Source organism: Balaenoptera musculus, chromosome 9, assembly GCF_009873245.2.
Source record: "Balaenoptera musculus isolate JJ_BM4_2016_0621 chromosome 9, mBalMus1.pri.v3, whole genome shotgun sequence".
NCBI lineage: Eukaryota > Metazoa > Chordata > Mammalia > Artiodactyla > Balaenopteridae > Balaenoptera > Balaenoptera musculus.
The window spans coordinates 98478982-98486401 of NC_045793.1; the positions used below are offsets into that span (position 1 = coordinate 98478982).

A 7420-nucleotide genomic window follows, 5' to 3' on the forward strand; every position below is an offset into this window, starting at 1 on the left:
GTCAAATTCTTTTTATTTTTTAAAACATCCCTGCTCTTCCCTGGTGGTCCAATGGGTAAGACTCTGAGCTGCCATTGCAGGGGACCCGGGTTCAATCCCTGGTTGGGGAACTAGATCCCGCATGCATGCTGCAACTAAGAGTCCGTATGCTGTAACTAAGGAAGTCCGCATGCTGCAGCGAAGATCCGTTGTGCCTCAACTAAGACCCGGTGCAGCCAAAAATAAATAAATAAATATTTTTAAAAAAAAATCTCTGGAGTTTTATGCCAGATCCCAGTGGCTGGGCAGCTATTTCCATGAGCCAGAACCTCCTTGGTTCTAATGAGGTCAATCAGGATGCAGTATCCACCTACCTACATTCAGTTTTGTGATCCTGAGGCTGGGACTCTGCAAACATTTCTGCTTTGCCTTCTGCTTCCCTGCTAGGCTTTGCCAGTAGGGCGCACTAGAGGGAAACTCCAAGAGTGGAGGAGGGAGAAGGGACTCTTTCCCTTCTGTGTGCTTTCTGTTCCTCCGAGCACCGTCACCCAGCCAATGCTTCTTTACTCTGGCAGCAGCAGTTCCTTTGGTAGGAGCAGCTAAGTCAGCTTTTCCAACATTTGTGAAACCAGCCTCATTGCTCCCTCCCCCTTCACCAGCAACCAGCCAGCTCCTTCCTCAGAGGTTTGAGTTCTTCCTAGCTTCACAGGGCCCTTCCTCTAGGTTGCTAAGGTTTTCCCTTTGTTTCTTCAAGGTAACTGCTATTTGTTAACCTCTATGACCCCTTAGAGTTCTCTTTTTACCCTTTAACAGTTAACTTTATATCCAGTTACCAATACTTTGTTAGTTCTCTCTGTTCAAATAACTGGTGTGTTTTCTGCAACCTGAATGGACCTTGACTGATAAGCCTATGATATATATATTTCCAGTTTTTTATTATGGAAAGTTTTAAACATATACAAAGTAAAGAAAATAGTAAAATGAACCTGATGTTCCCTTCACACAACTGTAATGATCATCAACTCATGGCCACTTTTGTTTTATTTTACATTCATATTTACATCTGCCCCTCCCCTCACTGGATTATGTTGAAGCAAATCCAAAGTAAAGGAAAGGGGCAGCAATATTTTTACAGGAAAATAGTTTCCTTACAAAAGCTTGGGTCATCTTGAATTTGTGCAGTGTGCATGCATTGCTTACCTAAACAATAAGACAAAAAGAAGAGCAAACAAAAAGCAAGCAGAATGAAGAAAAAAAGATTAGAGAGAAAAATAAATGAAATAGAGAAGAAAAACAATAGGAAAAAAATTAATGAAATCAAAAGTTGGTTCTTTGTAAAGTTCAACAAAATTGACAAATCTTTAGACTGAACAAGAAAAAAAGAAGATTCAAATTACCAAGAAGTTAAAGGGGAAATCACTACTGACCTTACAGAAATAAAAAGGACTATCAGGGAATACTTTTGAACAATTGCGTGCCAGCAAATTAAATAACCTAGATGAAATGGGCAAATTCCTAGAAAGATATAATAAACTACCGAAACTGACTCAAGAAAAAAAGAAAATCTGATAGACCTATGACAAGTAAAGAAATTGAATTAGTGACTTAAAATCTTCCTACAAAGAAAAGCCCAGTCTTCACTGTTGAATTCTATCAAATGTTTAAAAAAGAATTAATACCAGTCCATCACAAACTCTTCCAAAAAATAGAAGGGTACATTTCCCCATTCATTATATAATGCCAGTGTTACTCATACCAAAATGAGACATAGATACAACAACAAAAAACCCCACTGGCCAATATCCTTTTAATCCAATCAATATGCCATATTAATAGAATAATGGACAAAGACCACATGATCATCTCAATGGAGGCAGGAAAAGCATATAACAAAATGCAACACTCTTCATCAAAAAAACATTCAACAGCTAGGATTAGAAGGGAACTTCTTGTAAAGGAGCTGTTACAGTGGAGGTAAAGGAGCTGTTACAGTGGAGGATTACTGGACTGAATGTCAATATTATGACATAGTATGAGTGTGTTTCATGTTTGGTAATTGCAATCAGTGTTGCTTTTGTTGTGGTCATCCATGTACAATGCTTGGTGTCAGTCTATTTATGTCTTGTAAAAATAAAATACAGTGTGTGTAAAAAAAAAAAAAAAAAAAAAAGAAGGGAACTTCTTTAACCTGATACATGTCATCTGAAAAACCCACAGCAAATATCATACTTAACAGTAAAAGAATACTCACTCCTGAGATCCGGAACAACATGAGGATGTCTACTCTTGCCACTTTTATTTAACATTGTACTGGAGCTTCTAGTAAGGGCAATTAGGCAAGAAAAAGAAATAAAAGGCATCCAGATTGGAAAGGAAAAAGTTATCTCTTCACAGATGACATGATCTTGTATACATGGAAAATCTTAAGGAATCCACTAAAAAGCTATTGAGGGACTTCCCTGGTGGTCCAGTGGTTAAGACATCGCCTTCCAATGCAGGGGGTGTGGGTTCAATCCCTGGTTGGGGAGCTAGGGTCCCACATGCCTTGTGGCCAAAAGACCAAAACATAAAACAGAAGCAATATTGTAACAAATTCAATAAGGCTTTAAAAATGGTCCACATCAAAAAAATAAAAAATCTTGGGACTTCCCTGGTGGCGCAGTGGCTAAGAGTGCACCTGCCAAAGCAAGGGACACGGGTTCGAGCTCTGGTCCGGGAAGTTCCCACATGCTGTGGAGCAACTAAGGCCATGACCACAACTACTGAGCCCGCGTGCCACAACTACTGAAGCCTGTGCACCACAACTACTGAAGCCCATGCGCCTAGAGCCTGTGCTGCACAAGAGAAGCCACCACGATGAGAAGCCCACACACCACAAGGAAGAGTAGCCCCCGCTCGCCGCACCTGGAGAAAGCCCGCGTGCAGCAGCGAAGACCCAATGCAGCCAAAAATAAATAAATAAATTTATTTTTAAGAAATCTTAAAAAAATTTTTTAAAAAAGCTATTGAAACTAAGAAACAAGTGCAGCAGGATTGCAGGATATGAGAACAATATACAAAAGTCAATTGTGTGGGACTTCCCTGGTGGCACAGCAGTTAAGAATCCGCCTGCCCAGTGTGGGGGGTGGTGGTGGTGGATGAATTGGGAGATTGGGATTGACATATATACACTAATATGTATAAAATAGATAACTAATAACCTGCTGTATAAATAATAAATAAAATAAAATTTAAAAATTAAAAAAAAAAGAATCCACCTGCCATTGCAGGGGGCATGTGTTCGATCCCTGGTCCAGGAAGATCCCACATTCCTTGGAGCAACTAAGCCTGTGCGCCACAACTGCTGAGCCTGTGCTCTAGAGCCTGCAAGCCACAACAACTGAGCCTGTGTGCCACAACTACTGAAGCCCACGCACCTACAGCCTGTGCTCCACAACAAGAGAAGCCACCGCAATGAGAAGCCTGCACACCGCAATGAAGAGTGGCCCCCACTTGATGCAACTGGAGAAAGCCCACGTGCAGCAAGGAAGACCCAAAAGAGCCAAAAATAAATAAAAATTAAAAAAAAAAAGCTTAAAAAAAAAAAAGTCAATTGTGGGACTTCCCTGGTGGTCCAGTGGTGAAGAATCCACCTTACAATGCAACGGACGCAGATTTGATCCCTGGTCAGGGAACTAAGATCCCACATGCCATGGGGCAACTAAGACCGCGCGCCACAACTACTGAGCTCTCACGCCTCAACTAGAGAGACTGTGTGCCACGGACTACAGAGCCCACGCGCCCCGGAGCCTGCACACCACAACTAGAGAGAAACCCACATGCCACAATGAAAGAGCCTGCATTCCTCAACGAAGATCCCACGTGCCACAACTAAGACCCAACGTGCCACAATAAAATAAAAAAATAAATAATAAAATAAATCTTAAAAAAAGTCAATTGTATTCCATATATTAGCAATGAATAAACTGAAAAGCGCTTCCATTTATGATAGTATCTAAAAGAATAAAGTACTTGGGGATAAATTTCACAAAAGAAGCACAAGACATACTTTGAAAACAACAGAACGTTGGTGAAAAAAATTAAAGATCTAACCAGAATCTCAGCTTGCTTCTTTGTACTCATTGACAAAACCATCCTAAAATTCATATGGGAATATAAGAGAGCAAGAATAGCCAAAATAATCTTGAAAAAGAATGAAGTTGGAGGACTCACATTTCTCGATTTTAAAACTCATCTCTGCTTATTTTCATAAAAGTAGAAATATCACCTTTTAATTAATCAAAGTCTTGGGCAAATGCTAAATCTTGGACAAATGGGACACTGAGACAACAGACAAAAATGGGACTGTCTAGAACAAACACTACCTGTGGGAAGGTTGGGGATGGATGGAGACAGTTAAGAACAAGACTTCTCAATTTCCTTTTCATATTCTTTCGATTTTGAAATATGTAAACATCTACTTTAAAAGTTAAAGAGAGGGCTTCCCTGGTGGTGCAGTGGTTAAGAATCCGCCTGCCAATGCAGGGGACATGGGTTCGATCCCTGGCCCAGGAAGATCCCACATGCCGCAGAGCAACAAAGCCTGTGCGCCACAACTACTGAGCCTGAGCTCTAGAGCCCGCAAGCCACAACTACTGAGCCCACATGCCACAACCACTGAAGCCTGCGCGCCTAGAGCCCATGCTCCGCAACAAGAGACGCCACCGCAATGAGAAGCCCACGCACCGCAACGAAGAGTAGCCCCCGCTCGCTGCAACTAGAGAAAGCCTGCGCGCAGCAACGAAGACCCAACACAGCCAAAAATAAATGAAAAAAAAAAAAGTTAAAGAGAAAAGCAAGAGATAAAATAGTGTATAGAATACCATCTGTTTATTAAAAAAAAAACCCACCTGTCTATAGTTTCTTTCTATTTTTTAAAATGTTTATTTATTTATTTGGCTGCATCAGGTCTTAGTTGCGGCACACAGGATCTTCGCTGCAGCATGCGGGCTCAGTAGTTGCGGTGTGCTCGGGTTTAGTTGCCCCACAGCATGTGGGATCTTAGTTCCCCATCCAGGGATGGAGCCTGTTTCCCCTGCATTGGAAGGTGGATTCTAACCACTGGACCACAGGGAAGTCCCTATAGTTTCTTTTTTTTTTTTGTAACATCTTTATTGGAGTATAATTGCTTTACAGTGGTGTGTTAGTTTCTGCTTTATAACAAAGTGAATCAGCTATACATATACATATATCCCCATATCTCCTCCCTATCCCAGCCCTCTCGGTGGGCACAAAGCACTGAGCTGATCTCCCTGTGCTATGCAGCTGCTTCCCACTAGCTATCTATTTTACATTTGGTAGTATATATAAGTCTATGCCACTCTCTCACTTCGTCCCAGCTTACCCTTCCCCCTCCCCGTGTCCTCAAGTTCATTCTCTACGTCTGCGTCTTTATTCCTGTCCTGCCCCTAGGTTCTTCAGAACCTTTTTTTTTTTTTTTTAGATACCATATATATGTGTTAGCATACGGTATTTATTTTTCTCTTTCTGACTTACTTCACTCTGTATGACAGTCTCTAGGTCCATCCACCTCACTACAAATAACTCAATTTCGTTTCTTTTTATGGCTGAGTAATATTCCATTGTATATATGTGCCACATCTTCTTTACCTATTCAAAAAATATGGAACGCTTCACCAAATTTGCGTATCATCCTTGCGCAGGGGCCATGCTAATCTTCTCTGTATTGTTCCAGTTTTAGTATATGTGCTGCCGAAGCGAGGCATCCTATAGTTTCTTTTTTAAAACAATATCTGAGGCTCCTCAAATTTGACTTGTAGTCAGTGAAAAGACAAAAGTATAAGAAATTCTCTTGTTATTCCAAGTAAAAAGTTTCTCAGCTTGCTGAAAAGAAAAGGTTAGGATTATAGTATGTAATAGTTTAACACAGACATTGGTCAAAAATGAGTAGAGGGATCCCTGGGCGGCACAGTGGTTGAGAGTCTGCCTGCCAATGCAGGGGACACGGGTTCGAGCCCTGGTCTGGGAAGATCCCACATGCCGCGGAGGCTACTGGGCCCGTGAGCCACAAACTACTGAGCCTGTGCGTGCTGGAGCCTGTTCTCCGCAATAAGAGAGGCCGCGATAGTGAGAGGCCCGCGCACCGCGATGAAGAGTGGCCCCCGCTCGCCGCAACTAGGAAAGCCCTTGCACAGAAACGAAAGACCCAACATAGCCAAAATAAATAAATAAATTTAAAAAAAAATGAGTAAGAAATATAAATTCTATTTTTTATTTATTTCTATAAAACCTATAGCTATCTTTTGGGTAGGTCCTAGCAATGGAATGCTGGATCAAGGGTAACTTCTTAGGTAATGTTGCTAGGTATTGCCAAATGTTTCCACAGGGGATTTTGTGGTCCCACAGCAATATATGAATGTGCCTGTTTACCCACAGAATTGCCAGTGGTTGCCAATGGAGTTTATTGTCAGACTGTTGGGTTGTTGTTTTTTTTTTTCCTCATTTGGTAGGTGGGAAATGGTATCTCAGAATAGCTTAAATTTTCATTTCTCTTATGAATGAGATTGAACATATTACTATGGACCACTTGTATAACTTTTTTTTCTATGAATTGTCTGTATCTATTTCTTATACACACGTGATTTGCTTTTACCTTGATGTATTCAGAATCCCCGGGACCCAAATAAAGGATCCAGAAACTGCCATGGCAGAATAGTCATATTTTCTTAACTGTTGCCACTCTTTGCCTGTAAGTAAGTCTATAATGCCACAAAATAAATAGTTCTAGCACAGGGCACTGAAAAACTGCCAGTTATGGAGAGTTTAGCTCTTCTTCTGGGAACCTGGATCAGTCTGGAGAGTTGTAATTGGAACATTCCGTGTGTCAGTCATCTATTAATATTTATTGAATTTTAACAATGGTAGAGTACCTTCTCCTGAGCATAGTAACCTATGTGCTCCTTGTTTCAAAGTTAGTACAGTGAAAACATCACAATGCCTGGTCACTGAATCCTGGGAAGACCAAGTCTGTGGGCTTGATGGGCATGTGGAAAGGCCCCCTGTTGGGCTTAAAGAATCAAAGAATGACCACTGCCTCCTGCTCTACTCTGGAACACACCCTAGCAACGTCAGGCCTGGTCCTTAGAGGGCAGATGAAAGCAGCTTTTAGGGAAAATAGAAGAGCTAGCCCCATCAAAGTGTGACCTTTGAAGGCTAAATGGTAGGTGCAGTGTAGAAACTCCAAAACAAAAGCCCCCAAAATTCCCCACAAACTTGTTTCTTGTCCACAAAAGAGAAAACCTTCAGCTGACAAAAGTTGGGGAGAGTTGGGCAGTTGTATCCGAAAGAGAACTTGCAGTCCCCACCAGAAAAGGTATGGTGTGGGATGAGGAGTAGACAAATGAAATCCCACTGCGCTGATGAGTCACTTTCCTGAGTGATG

The 7420-nt window shown here is 41.4% G+C and overlaps 1 non-coding gene across 1 annotated transcript; it reads right to left on the reverse strand.

The window, feature by feature from the left end:
* Nucleotides 1–5635: 5635 nt before the first annotated feature.
* LOC118901407 lies at nt 5636–5744 on the reverse strand. Its single transcript, XR_005021380.1, has one exon. It is a non-coding gene; the product is annotated as a U6 spliceosomal RNA (small nuclear RNA).
* Nucleotides 5745–7420: the final 1676 nt, after the last annotated feature.